This window comes from Alligator mississippiensis, chromosome 4 (genome assembly GCF_030867095.1).
Source record: "Alligator mississippiensis isolate rAllMis1 chromosome 4, rAllMis1, whole genome shotgun sequence".
NCBI lineage: Eukaryota > Metazoa > Chordata > Crocodylia > Alligatoridae > Alligator > Alligator mississippiensis.
This window is the reverse complement of record NC_081827.1, coordinates 238885705-238900774: the sequence shown is the minus strand read 5'-3', so window position 1 is coordinate 238900774 and position 15070 is coordinate 238885705. Positions and strand designations below refer to the sequence as shown.

Below are 15070 nucleotides of genomic sequence, written 5' to 3'. Positions count from 1 at the left end.
GGGGCTGGGCAAGGCTCTCTGTTCCACAACAGAGCTGGCAGGTCCCCTCTGCTCCCTGGCTGCAGCAGAGACTTGCAGGCACAGCAACGTCTGCCTGGTTTCTTCCTGCTTTCCCCTTCTCCTTCCCCCTCCCTGCTAAGCAGGGATCCCCAGTCCCCTCTGCCCTACACATGCTGGCTATGGTCAGTGCTGTGGCAGAGAGCAGTGCTGGCTTAGCTCTTTTTGGAGCTAATCAACAGCTCAGCTGATAATGATCCTCAGTTCCTTCTTTGTTTAAGAAGAGTTTGAACTAATGAGAGAGGCTGTTTGTTTTCTGAGGGGGTGATGCTTGCTGATAACAGAGCTGATAAGTGCTCTGTTATCAAGGGAGGCGGGGGGGAACCCATCCTGACTCCTGCCATGTGGGCCTGGCCATGCCATCCTCAGCTCAGCCCTGTGGAAGGGCTGAGCACCCCCCGGCTTCTAGTCTGAGCCACTGCAAGTATGTGCATACTTATCTGAGATGACTGTGTAGTTACAAAGTGATTCAGCCTAGCCAGGTTAGACTAACCTGCAAAGTTTCATAGTTTCATAATTTCTAGGGTTGGAAGGGACCTGAACAGATCATCAAGTCTGACCCCCTGCCCTGGGCAGGAAGGAGTGCTGGGATCATTATACCCCAGCCAGATATCTATCCAACCTCCTCTTTAAGACCCCCAAGATAGGGGAGATCACCACCTCCCTTAGGAGCTCATTCCAGAGCCTGGCAGCCCTAACCATAAAGTAATTCCTCCTGATATCAAGCCTAAACCTGCTCTCAATCAATTTGTGGCCATTATTCCTTGTTATCCCAGGTGGTGCCCAGGGGAACAGAGCCTCACCTATTTTCTGCTGGTCCCCCCTGGTGAGTTTATAGATGGCCACCAAATCTCCTCTCAATCTTATCTTATGGAGGCTGAATAGATCCAGGCCCTTTAGTCTATCTTCGTAGGGCCTGGCCTGCTGCCCCCTGACCATGCGACTGGCCCTCCTCTGGATGCTAGCTACCTCTCAGTGCTAGCCACATCCCTCTTGAAGTGCGGTGCCCAGAACTGGATGCAAGACTCCAACAGTGGCCTGACCAATGCCGCATAGAGGAGAAGGATCACCTCTCTGGACCTGCTTGTGATACATCTGTAGATGCACGACAAGGTGCGGCTTACTGACTGCTTCCTCGCATTGGTGGCTCATATCCATCCTGGAGTCAACAATGACTCCAAGATCCCTTTCTGCCACCATGTTGACAAGAACGGTGTTCCCCAGCCTATAGGTGTGTTGCAGGTTCCTTCTCCCTAGATGCAGCACCTTGCACTTGTCTGCATTGAATTCCATCCTATTATCATCCGCCCACCTCTGTAACCTGTCTAGATCTAGTTGGATTCTGCCCCCCACCTCCAGTGTGCCCACTTCTCCCCACATCTTTGTTTCATCAGCGAATTTGGACAGCGTGCTTTCCACGCCCACCTCCAAGTCACTGATAAAGATGCTGAATAGTACAGGCCAAGCCCTGGGAAACTCCACTGCCCACATCCCTCAAGGTAAAAAACAACTTGTCCACCACCACTCTCTGGGTGCGACCATTGAGCCAATTTGCCGTGCATCTGACTGTGTAGGCATCAATGCCACAGTCACCTAGTTTTGTTTTGTTTTTTTATGAGAATGGGGTGAGAAACAGTGTCCAAGGCCTTCTTGAAGTCCAGGTAGATGACATCCACCTCAACGCCCTCATCCATGGACTTTGTGACTTGGTTGTAAAAGGACTGAAATTGAATCAATTCAGGCTCAGGCTTTTTGAATACATGTCCCTAGCCTGAGAGACCCTACACTAAAAAGGTGGCAGCTGGAGGCCTGACACCTAAGCAGGATGCCTCCTCAGCAAGCCTACGAAGGGGCCAGAGATACAGTTAAATCAAAAGCTGTGACATCTTGATTTCATAACACTAGGGAAGGAAAGTTTTTTTCTTATGACCCCATTTGAGATCCAAGTTGAAAATGTATGCTGGATACAAATCACTCCAAAATATCAGTACATAGGTAGTGTGGATGCTTTTGTTATGCAGGGTAGTAAAGGCCAGAGCCATAGGTAATGGAGAGAGACTTGGCATCCCCTCTCTGCGTCATGAGCAGAGCAGAAGCAAGGAAAGGGGAAAGCTGAAGAAGGGAGCAATAGGTCTGCAATCACAGGATCTATTCCCCTCCTCCTCCCATAATGTACACGCACAGCAGCAGACGCAGCCACTATACCTGCCAGACAGTAGATAATTCCCTTATGTACCCAGTGTAAAAAGTTCATCCACCCAAATTCATTTTGTAGAGCTCACCAGCAAGTTGTGAGGTGGTAACACCTTTTGGTCATATATTTCTTGGCTCACTGGAGCATGGCAATCAGATTGCCTTTGGCTAGTGCAAGGGCAGCATCGGGGGTCAGGGCACAAAGACCCTTCTGCTTGCCCTTCCACATGCCACCCTTCCACATAGATTCTGAAGTCCAAAACTCCTGCTCGTTCAGTAAGCCCTGGGAATGGGTAATGGTGTAAAAAGGTGGGGTTGTGACCAGCCCCTGTACACATTAGTCCATTAGGCAAGCAACAAAGATAGGGCAGGTAGCAGCATTCTCAGACATGGCTGGCCATGTGTGGCCCCTTGCAGGCATGCTCCCAGGGGCAAGGGAAACCATGTTCTGCACAAAACAGATGTCTTTCCTGGACATCACACAACTTGCAGTGTAACCTCACATCTCATGGCATGATATGGCTTGAATAGTAGCCCCAAAAATATGGCACCCACAAAAAGTAGCTGCCACATTTGCTAGACAGTGTACAAAATGAACTGAGAGGTGAGATCAGATGGGATTCTCACTTCACTTTTTAGTCAGTTATTTCCTTTGCATGTGACAACTGATATGTAGTGTCACTTGTGCTATTGAGCAAACTAAACATCCAAAGTGTTCATTCCCCAGGTATTGTGCATTTGAAACACTTCACTCTAAGTGCAAGAGAAAAGTAAAAATCAATGGAAGCACTCACGCATACATTTTCTAATGATTGCATTTCTGTTGCATTTTCATAGCCCAGAGGTGCCTATAACCTGTTGTTAATACTCAACAATCAAAACAAAGACTTTAAATATTTGTAAAAATTGTGTCTGCCAAACTGCAAACATATATGAATTGTCCAGAAAGACCTTACAAATTAGGAATGGGGGAGAAAAGAAAGCAAATCATGCAGAAACTATTTAATCAAAGAATAAAGACAATTATAACATCTGTTAATCTTTTGTGTGGGTTATAATTAGATGCTGTGGAGGAGTAGCCTTTAAAAGGGGATCCTTTAACATCTGCTAGAAGGACAAACACAGTGCAATAAATGACTCTCCAAATACAATCGACAAAACACAAGCAGTGCAGAGTTCACAAAAGCTGTGTATAAAAGATTAAGGACAGGAAAATATTTTGCAAAAGGTCAGTTCCTGCAGCACTGCAGCCTGAATAATGATGGCAAGTTTGGAGCCCAATTCAAATCCAAGCTTGATTGCACCTTTGGAAAGCAATTCTTTTCTCATTTGTATCATTACACTGAAAGCACATGCTAGTGCTGTGTATTATGTCAGCTTATCTATCAAATTAGAACAGTTTACAATACATCATACCCACATGTTTATTTTAAAAGACCAGTGTAGAATTTCAGTCTAATTAGGGTCATGTAAAATAGCACTGCGCTTTAATAGTGATGTGATTTTTATTTTAAATAATTAATCACGCAGTAGCTTCACAAAGAACCCTAATTATTTACTAATTTTGCCCTTGAAAACATCCATATGTTTTAAGCTGCATTACTCATTGAAAATGTCGGTCTAGCAGGGAAGTATTTTATTCAGTTTAACATGGCCCTCTACTGGCACAACACCCCCAAAACCTTATCAGTGTGATCCATTCAGCAAGATTCAGGGAGTCTGTTGTTTGTTCAAGCACGTTACCGCCAAGTCATTTTGTATCTGAGAAGATTCACCTAAGAGCTCAAGAAACTAGCAAAAAGAAAAATGACAGAGAAAAACAAGAGAAACTAGGTCATTATATTCTTCTATCCCAAAGTTTCTGCGCCAGGAGAACTGCTTCCTTTACTCCAGATCCAAGTCTGGATATCAGAATCATACTGAAGATAAAGGCAGACTGAACACTATTGGGTAAAACAATTCATTTAGAGCCAGCATTATTGTCAAGTAGAGCTGTACCCGACTCCAGCAGCAGGGATTTAGACAGGATGAATGCCCACATGTAATTTCAGAAAACTATTTAGGTTTAAATTGCTATTGAGCATGAAATGGGTTATCAAAATCTGGCCGAGGCTGTAAGAGGAACAACAAATTGCTAATTGCTAACAAAAATAATCTCTTATTCAAAATAATTTCTGCCACCATTCCCAGATACCCATAATGGCAATTCAAGACAACTGCAATCAAAATAAGAGAGATGGTGAAATTTGCCTTTGATGTTTCATGCAATAATTAAGTCTTCCCTATTTGTATGATGTCTGAATAACAAAGAAACAAAAGGAGATGGTAAACTGTTGAATTTAACAATTTAGATAAGGATGAATTATTATAATCAAGTTGTACTGTCAAAGGGATTAATTTGCTATACACATTTGATGCAGCACAGTGTGTACCATCCAAAACTAGCCTGGCTCTGAAAATAAACCAAATTCGGTGCGTCTCCACAAGCGCACACACGCAGGGGTGTGCATTCCCTACGGAACAAATAACAATGACATATGTTTGTGCCACTGCTATTTGTCTCTGGCCAACCAGGCTCCCTTTCTGGTGGTGCATGCTACTGCCATGTGTGCCACACCGCTTTTTTTAGTGACGGGGGGTGGGTTTTGACACCAGGAGCTCCCAGTGCCAAAAATCCCCATCATGCTGCAAATTAGCAGCGCAGCAAATGTGGGGACATGCCCATTCTGTCCTTTCATGAAAAGCTTACCAAACATGCAGTTTAACAATAGCAGTTGTTCTCTGTGGCTAGATGCAGACTTCAAAAAGCCCAAGGCAGAACTGATCTAAATTACACGGTTTTCTGTAAATGGTGTAGTCTAGATCAGTAGTGAACAGAACACACATTCACCCTTTTGTGGGGCAGGGGGATCTTAGACCAGAGTCCATCATTTTTAAACCAGTCTGTTTGTGCCAAACTTCTGTTCTCTTACCAGTATAGACTGGTTTCCAATCACTTTTACTGGTATATGTATAATATCTGCACTGCCATGCATCAATACTAATATACCACTTTTCAGCAGCATAATGCTTATCCCTGTTTCATTATCCAAGCTGCTTTTTACAGGGCCCACATCATTTACAACCCGCAGACAGTTTTACTAACAATTTTCAGAACCGTCTGCTATAGTACAAACCATATTCACACGAGTCACCTGAATGCCAGTCAAAGAAATCATAGCAAGATTTCTGAGTAATTTTCAGATAACAGCTATCCAGCTTCTAGCCCTGAAAAACACCTTGATTAATTTACATAGACATCAGGAAATATCTTAAGTAATTGAGGTTTCTGCGTACTACATGATTCACATCATTAGGCAAGTGTGGATCAGAATATTGCAAATGTTATGGGTAATGTTCTATTTATATTATACATTTGTCCTATTGTATGCGATAAAAATGCATTTTAGATGCTCAACATTTTGAAAGCTATATTGAGCAGCTTTGATTTCACAGGTCAAATCTTGAAGGTACTATCTTCTCCACTTTCCTCAGCAGTTGTTCAGCAACTTGATGTCTCAGGCTCTGTGCTAGCAGAACTTAACTTTTTAACCAGTTCTGCTTCTATGCTTGGGCTAAGGTTTTACCCAGTTTTAATCCTACTCATCCCACTGTCCTTATTCTACTTCTTCTCAAATTGAGAAAGAGCTAGAAGAACATATTTTTCTAGCAACTGTGCCTTTATATACCATACTAAATTATATCAAGCTCCAGGTACTAGAACCTCAGGCATATTTGTAGGACCCCATCCTACAAGCCTTATCAAAGCACATAGTGTTATCCTAATGTGTTTTAGTGAAACAAAAAAAATGTAAAAAAAGGAAAATGAAAGAAATATGCAGAGAGTTATGGAGATAGTTTACATGATTCGAGGGTCTCATCTTCATCCTATTGAAATTGGAGTTTTGCCATCAACTACAGTGGAAATAAAATCCAACCCCTATACCTCACCTAAGAGCAGATGGGCCTGCCTCAGCCCATTTAAACAGCTATCCTCTAAACAGTTCCACATGAGTCATTTTGCATACAACTAGTACTAGAGAAGTCAGTGAGTCTTTTCACATGCCTAGCATCCATTGTATGCATTTGTACAATTGGGACTTCACACTTAAAACTTGCTTAAGTGAGAGATGAATCAGGACCGATCCTTGTCTGAAATCTTATTTCTTTGTAATTATTTTGTGCAGGTTTGTAGGCTGGCCTTGTAAATATAAACAGAATTAGCCTCTCAACCGATTATCCAGAAAGAAAAAAAAGGTGATTTACCCAAAGCTGCATGGGAAGTCTGAGAGAGAAGCCAGATCTCCTGTGATCCAGTGCCTTCAATTTAAAACTATCCTTCCTCCCCATGAAAATGCTAAATTGCAATCCTGAATTATTAACCCTCCACCTTGTAGGAGGTCCTTTCAATTCAAACCAACTTGAAAGGAAAATCAAGGCTTCAGCATTTTGAAATAACATCCTTTCTTTTGTTATCCAATTGCTAAAAGAATTGTCAGCACCCATGGCATAGCACAAGGCAGGTGGTTTTAAAAAGTGTTTAAGTAAATGAACGTTGAATGGGATGGTCCCAGGTTGAACAGGTATCCTCTGATGGCCAATCCATACAATAGCCATAGGAGTGGAGTGTCTTCCACCCTGAGAAGGAATGGCATGTCTGAACCTACATAGGAGTGATGGCATATAAGGCGGCATATGCAGTTGAAGTAAGGATCCACACTGGGTAGCATTTAGAATTAAAAAGTTCTTCAGATCCAGCGGGATTAGATGTGGTGTAGGCTGTTTTAGCCATATATGCTCAGGAATCTCTTCCTGTCTCCTACCTTAGGAAGCACACATGACTTCCACAACAAAAACACACAATTAAGTAGAGGGTAGTAGTACTAACAATAATGGTAATAAAGTATCTAGAGCTCTTTATGCTCAGCATTATGATCAGATAGCTTTCTGAGGAGTAGGCAGTACATCTGACACTATAGGTAATATGAGGTGATCATGGGATGCTTCCCAAAGTATAGTACCAGGGAGCAGGAGATCTGGGATTTGTCTTCAGTTTTTCCAAACAGACTCACCCTTAGTGATTCACTTTTGCATGTTTGTAAAATGGGGACAAGGGGCTTGTCAACTGTGCTGAATTGGTGTGAGGCTAGGTGTGTGAGCGTTTGTAAAAAGTATGCTATGCTCCTCATAATGGAGAGCAAAAAATTACTAAAATGTATTAGTAATAGCAATTACCAATGAGGTCCCTCTCAGCAGTGCTATTTATCATTTGCATGTTTTACTACACACCATTTCCTTAGCAGAAATAAATACATTTGTTCACATGAACAATACATAATTATTTACATTGTTTGTGTAAAAAAGAACAATGTAAAAATGTATTAACTGAAAGGTGTTAAGTTTCAAAGAAGACTATGATCTGCTTGCTTAAACATGTATGCTTCCAGAATTTGTACAGGGATTAGAAGTAAAAGAAACACGCTCGTTTTGCTTTAAAACTAAATATATGTAAGCAGTGAAAAAATGAAAAAAATTAAAAGAAAACTGGGTTAAATATTTAAATTAATGTTGATAGTCCAGAACTAAGGGCTACTTAGAAAACCACAATAAATAATTAGAATTAAGAACAGTTTCTCAGCCAGTTTGTGGAAAAAAAAATATTTCTGACATTTTTAGGGAGCCTGAAATTACACTTAGATTATACTACTATACTGAAAAATTAAGTTCAACATAAACATAGGAAAACAAAATTCTGAATGAGCTTTTCATTTGTCCTGTTGTCCTCACTCAAAACACATTCAAATGTCTGACTTCAAATGAAAGCACCCCTAGGAGTTACATACTTACCATTTGTGATTTCATTTTAATTAAAGCAGCAGTAACACTAAAATAAACATTTTTTTTTTTTTTTAAAGAAAATGACCTTTGCAAATAAGATAAAACACTGAAACAGCGAAAGTCTTACTTGCAGTTGTTCAGTGAAAACATGCCACAGTCCTAGAGAAATCAGAACCTTAAGTAGTCCTCGCAGTCCAAAAATTCTCTTGAGTTTAGTCAGGGTTTATTTACCAACCTTTAAAAATCTGTGGTTAGAAGAGCAGAGTTAGCTTGCTAGCCCATCCACAGCACTACTGAAGTCCTACAGTAACTGCAGACATGAAGTTTGCTGGTAGTTGGTTTTTCTGCTGTTATGTAGTTTCTCTGTACTTGTAAATACAAGCTCTGTGGACAAAGTCCCAATGACATCACAGGCAGCTGCTTATTGTTGAGTCTTTATTAACTGACTGTCAAGAAAGAAAAGGGAAGGGGAAAGAAAAGTACAAACTATCTTCCCTGCAGCACAATCTGCATCTTAGTAGGAGTTCCAGTTCTACATATGTAAATACTTCTATTTACCCAAACTATGTTTTCTTAGGATGAACAAACAGTGTTTGCTTGAAAAACAAAAAACTAAGTGTATTCTAACTAACTTCAAATGGAAAAGAGGGGCCCAGGAAAATAAAGCTTTAAATGTAGACATTACCTTTATCAGGATATACCCCTGCATTCTTCTAGCATATGTGTATGCATGTGTATGTGTGCATGTGTGTGTATATATAATAAATATATTTTTTCTTTATAACTATCATTCTTCTAGCATAGGGGTGTGTGTGTGTGTGTGTGTGTGTGTGTGTGTGTGTGTATAATAAATATATTTTTTCTTTACAGCTATCATTTTTCTAGCATTTGTGTATGTGGGTGTGTGTGTATAAAAAATATATTTTTTCTTTACAGCTATTTTATGTTTATAAAGATATATGTAAAGGAAACTAGAGCTGAAATGTAGCAGTATTTGCAATTTAGAAAAATAACCTCCGCAATCACTTCCATAGTACAGATGTCTTGTTTTCTTTGTCAGTTATAAAGTGATAAGACAGTTTAACTTCTAATGTCATTGACATATTTAAAGTATTGATCAAATCAGAGTTAATCCCTCATTTTTATAAGGTTAAAACATAAAGAGCAAGGGAGGGTCCATGCCAAAGGCAGTCACTCAGGCAGTACTAGGTGGCAAGGACATAAAAAGAAATCTCTTACTCCTGGAACAGTGGGCTCGAAACTAAGTGGTGTTTTAAAAGTGGTCCCAGAATAACAGCTTCTGGTTAGTTCCCACCAATCTGAGGAGTGCAAAGCCTCTAATCTGACCCTGTTGTTAGTCTCTGGAAATTTCTGCTATATACAGCAGAAATCTAGAACTGGACTTGAAGCTTGCACCTTGGCTCCTATTTCTCAGATGTTGACCTTCGCAGGCCAGAATTTCAGACACTGGCAAGGCACCCTACAAGAAGAGAGACTACTGCCTCCACTCTGTTATCTGCTTGCTCTTCAACATGGGTCTCAGGAAATACCCATTCCCATTTGCCTCCAAAAAAAATGCAGCTTGAGCCAGAGAAAACTGGAATAGAAAAGCCAAACTGAGGTAGTATTTTGTTTTCCAAATTCCTCAAGCTCTAGGAGTGACATTTTTTGTCAGCCTACATCCCCGCTCCTCTCAGAATCATAGAATCACAGAAAATGAGGGTTGAGAGGGACCTCAGGAGGTCACATCTAGTCCATCCCCCTGCTCAAAGCAGGACCAGCCCCAACTAGATCATCCCAGCCAAGGCTTTGTCTAGCCGGGTTTTGAAAACCTCCAAGGACAGAGATTCCACAACTTCTCTGGGTAACCTGTTCCTGTGCTTTACGACATTCCTCATGAGAAAATTTTTCCTAATATCTAACTTAAATTTCCCTTGCTGCAACTTGAGACCACTCGTCCTTGTTCAGTCATTTGCCACCACTGAGAACAGTCCAGCTCCAACCTCTTTGGAACCACCCTTCAGGTAGTTAAAGGCTGCTATTAAATCCCTCCTCCCGTCTTCTCTAAACTAAATAAGGCCAGTTCCCTCAGTCTCTCCTCACAAATGATGTGCCCCAGCCCCCTAACCATTTTTGTTGCCATCCACTGGACTCTCTCCAATTTGTCTTCATCCTTTTTGTAGTGGGGACCCCAAAACTGAACACAGTACTTCAGATGTGGCCTCACCAGTGCTTAGAGGGGAATAATCACTACCCTCAATCTGCTGACAGCACTTCTACCAACGCAGCCCAGTATGCTGTTAGCCTTCTTTGCAACAAGGACACACTGTTTGCTCTTATTCAGCATATTGTCCACTGTCACCCCCAGGGCCTTTTCTGCAGAGCTGCTGCCCAGCCAGTCAGCCCCCAGCCCGTACTGATACATGGGATTTTTCTGTCCTAAGTGCAGGACTTTGCACTTGTCCTTGTTGAACCTCATGAGATTTATTTTGGTTCAATCCTCCAATTTATCAAGGTCTCTCTGAATCCTAGCTCTACTCTCCAGCATATCTACTATTCCATCCCATCTTCCAGGTTCAGGAAGATATTGAACAAAGCCAACCACAGGACTGACCCCTGGGGCACTCCACTTGTTACTGGCTGACAACTAGACATCGAGCCATTGATTTCTACCCTTTGAGCCTGATGATCCAGCCAGTTTTCTATCCACTTGACAGGCTAATCATCCAATCCATATGTCCTTAGCTTGCTTGCAAGAATGTTGTAGGAGACCACATCATATGTCCTGCTAAAATCAAGTTTTCATAATGCTCAAAATTCCTGGGTCAGATCCTTAGCCAGTATAAAGCAGTACAGTTGCTCCGAGGTGAAAGAAGCTTCATCAGTTTAAACTAGCTGAGGCTAAGAGCCTTGCCTATAACAGTCTTATTCTAAGAGGAAAAATAATCCATACTACCTGCTTTAATGATAGAAGGCCCGACCAATACTTTCCCCTTAACATACGGGCTAGGGGCAGAAGCTACACATAAAAACTGGCTTAAGTGATCAGAAATTTGTTGAAACCTGTATTAGAACATAAATTCAGTGCACGTAAACCAGTTTCAAAATGACCAAAACTAGTTTAAGATAAACCTGGTTGAATGTACTATCAGACTTAATTGATTTAGGTCAACCCGGTTTATGAAACTTCTGTCTCAGATCCCTTCCTGGCTCAAGTTAAATCACAGTCCCCCAGCATGCTTTGCAGCTCCTGTCAGGCTTTTCCCCACTAGTGGAGGGGGTGGGGGCATGGGACAGCAGGCTCAGGCAGAGAGGGATTAAACCCCCTGCCTCCCCTCTCCCACCAGCAGGGACCCCATCCAGGATCTGCCCAGCATTTCCCCCTGCTCATGGCTCAGCTCAGCCCTCCTCCCAGTCAGGGGGAAATCCCACTGTGCCTTTCCAGCTGCCAGGGCTAGGGTTTCATTTGGGCAGCCCAGAAGCAAAGGCCAGATAGGAGGGAGGGGGAGAGCAAAATGGCCCCAAGCCCAGGTGGGGAGATGCACAAAGGGACTGCAGTAGCAATGGCTCCATCCTGGATATGAGCCCCACCAAGCAGAGGGACCCAGGCTGCGAGCGAGGGCAGAAAGCTCAAGTATATCCTCGCTAGCCCCGGGCAGAGCCAAGCTGAGCTGAACATGCAGCTGAGGGAGCAAATCCTGCCCAGCAGCCCTTTTTACCACCTGGAGAGTGACTGTGCTGAGCCACGAGCAGGGGGGAAAAGCTGGGCAGACCTTGGCTGGGGTCCCTGCAGGCCAGGGTGGGGGTTTGAGTCCCTCCCCAGTCATATTCATCAGGCTGGGGCCTGGCCACACCCCCACAACTCATCTTCCCTCCAGCCTGCAGGGAAGGCAGGGCTTATTCTAGTGCCCCCCAGCTTCTAGCCTGAGCCACTGCAGCCATATTGCTGCATATACTGGAATCAAAAGTGAGTGTCTATTCACTTGCTTGTCAGTTCAATCTATGCAGGTTAAACTCAACTGTAAAGATTGAATCAATTCAGGCTCAGGCTTTTTAAAGGTCTGTGCTTAGCCACTGCTTATAAATGAGTATCATGCTTGCTACCTTGAGTCGTACCACCAAAGTCAATATAGAATGACTCATGCCAGTAAGCACGACACCTGATAAAGCATGTTGCAGAGTTTCTTCCCATAAAGGTGATTTAGAAGAAACGGTCTTCTGAAAGGAGAGACAATTTTTGTAAAACCTCCCTCAAGTTCTCCATGTGTATCCGCATGTACCCCCTAGCATACTTGGGCACTCCTGTGATGTAAAATTCTACTCTTACTAGTGAGACTGCAATCCTGGCTCTATTAAAATCAGTAGCAAGAATCTTGTTAATTTTAGAGAAAGCAGGATTAGGAACCTGTTAAGGAATACTGGACAGTAACTTGAAAGAATAGCCACTGGGACAATTCATAAATGCTTTCCTGTCAGGAGTTCATAATCTGACCCATAAAACTGTTGAAATATTTTGAAGGTGAAACGAGGTACAAGAGTGATAAGTATTAACATACCACATGTAATTATTAGTTGTATAAGGATTTCAACTCATAAAGCTACTTTAGTCCCCAGTCCTACAAGTAGGTGTAGTAGCACAGAAATCCATTTAAGCAAATGCTAATAAGGCTCTGTATGTGCACACAGGTCTGTTAATCAAGGCCTTAGATTGTTTTAACAGAAATAGGCCCATCCATAATCTCAGTGGAAGGGATAGATTTAGCTTAAATCTGATGCTAATTTACAATGTGTTTGCTCAAAACAGGGTTAAGATTTGTTACTCAGCCCTGCCATTGCAAGGATTTATATGCATTAATTAACTGCAAAACACAGGTTAAATTCCTGCACACTTGATAACATAATCGGTTTGTAACCTGACATGAAAGGAGATGCACATAAAAAAAAAAGAGTGGATCAGGGTTTCATAAATTAAAAGAGCTACTAATTTAAAAGAAAATGCCAAACACTTCATAAAACAAAGAAGACAGCACTTAAAGAAGATGCTGTTTGTTCCCAAGGAATATTTGCACTGTTTAGCTGAGATCTGACACATTTTAGATGCAATACTTACAACTTGCAAGGAAATTCTGATGGATTTCCAAGCCAAATACTGGCGCACACAGCCAGAGCTGTTCCCCAACTAGATCAGAACAGGTGACACACTGGTTCAATTCTCCCTGCTGGGGACTATAGTTGATGCCACTAGCTTGGACATAGAGGCCTCCAACTCAGTGCCCCAAGTGACCAAAGACATTTGCAACAGAGCTGAGAAATGAATCTAATCTCTTGATTCACCAGGCTATCCTTCCTAAATAGACTAGGAAAGACTGCTGTGTAATGATTGGAAGTATGCAGATTTCTGCTGTAGTGAGACAGGCTAGCTATCTTTCTAAAGAAGAGACCATTCAGAATTATTTTCCACAGCTTTTACCTTTTAAATTCTGTTCTGTTCACAATACACATCAAACTGCAGGTACACCTACAGCTTACATAGCCAGGCCCCAGTTATATATCACAGGGAATTAATATTACAGTACATGCTTTTGGTGTAAGAGTTAGAAGTAAGGGATGTATTAAATAACCAGTTCAGTTCAGAGACAACCAATTTACCCAATTCACACAGATATTCATGTCTTCCCCATTAGTTCTTTCTTCCCATCACAAATCCTCACTTTCTCTTGGAAAGACTTGGATTCTAACAGGCAAGGTTCCTTGAGTGAATTTGATATCTTTTATTAGACCAACCCAAATAGCTGGAAAATAATTATTAACCAAGCTTTCGGGTTCAAAAACCCTTCGTCAGGCTAAGGAAGTTTCAGCAGTTGGTGTGTGCTCTTCCTGGATGGAATGACATGCATTCATATCCTAATGTCTGGGCCTGACTCTTATTAATTGAGATGGCCCTTTTCTGGAGATGGATGTAATTTTGTCATAGTACTGTATATTCACTGCCCAGGGACTGGAATACTATGAGAAGACCATATCAAGCTGTTTTAGCCCTAACAGTGGCTCTATGGAGTATTCAAAAAGGCCCATGTATGCTCAACTTAATACTAAACTCAATACATAATAGCACATAACCATCAAAAGTTGGGTCCTGATACTTCAACAACTACCTTTCCTCCCATGATATGTTGGTGGGGGTAAAGTTTAACTTTCCTGTGATTTAACAGAGAGGAAGCCGGATACAGATCATTTTCAGAGACATATCATCACCTGTGGAATGTGCATTCTCTTCAGTTCACCAAAGCTTGAATTTGTTGACCTTCAGGTCACGTGCAAAGTTTGTGTGTTATTTGATGCTGTTCCTAAGATTGAGGAGGGACAGGCACAGAAGTCAAGCGTTGGATGAAACATTAAGGCTTAAAAGGGCCAAATTTGCTAGATAGTATTCCTAAATGACTATACTTTTGCAAACGTTGAGTTCACCTACGCTACTAACTTGGTGAGAGGGTTGATTTTTCCCATCCTAACAGAACTGATTATAGATCAAAGAACTACAGTCCCTCGGAAATCTAGGCTGACTTTTTGAGAAATCAAATGACTTTGCATATTTATACCAGGGTATCAGAAAGCAAAATTTTGTCCGGCACTTTTAAAATCCTTACCAATCTCACTTTGGCCAATATAAACAAGCCCCAAACATATGAGAACACAGATGCCTAAACAGATCTGTGTTTCTAGCATGTTATCTCAGCAAACATTTTTCCAAGCTTGGGTATAGCTGGTACACAGGACAAACAAGGGAGCTGAGTGAAAGTATGTGGGGGGAAAAAAGAAGCATATGGGGGCACAACATGCTTGCTTCAGATCCACATTGTCAAAGGAGGGTCTTCACTTGAAACAGTTTAATCAGCCTTGAAAGCTTTTGATCACCAAGACAGTTTTGTTTTTAAAACCTACT

At 41.9% G+C, this 15070-nt stretch overlaps 1 long non-coding RNA gene across 1 annotated transcript in view; it reads right to left on the bottom strand.

Annotated features, from left to right (window-relative positions):
• LOC132250413 (uncharacterized) overlaps nt 1-15070 on the bottom strand; it is a 300006-nt gene that overhangs the window by 212433 nt on the left and 72503 nt on the right. The window contains exon 2 of the long non-coding RNA XR_009462133.1: nt 8363-8573. This is a non-coding gene — a long non-coding RNA (uncharacterized LOC132250413). The remainder of the gene's footprint in view (nt 1-8362; nt 8574-15070) is intronic.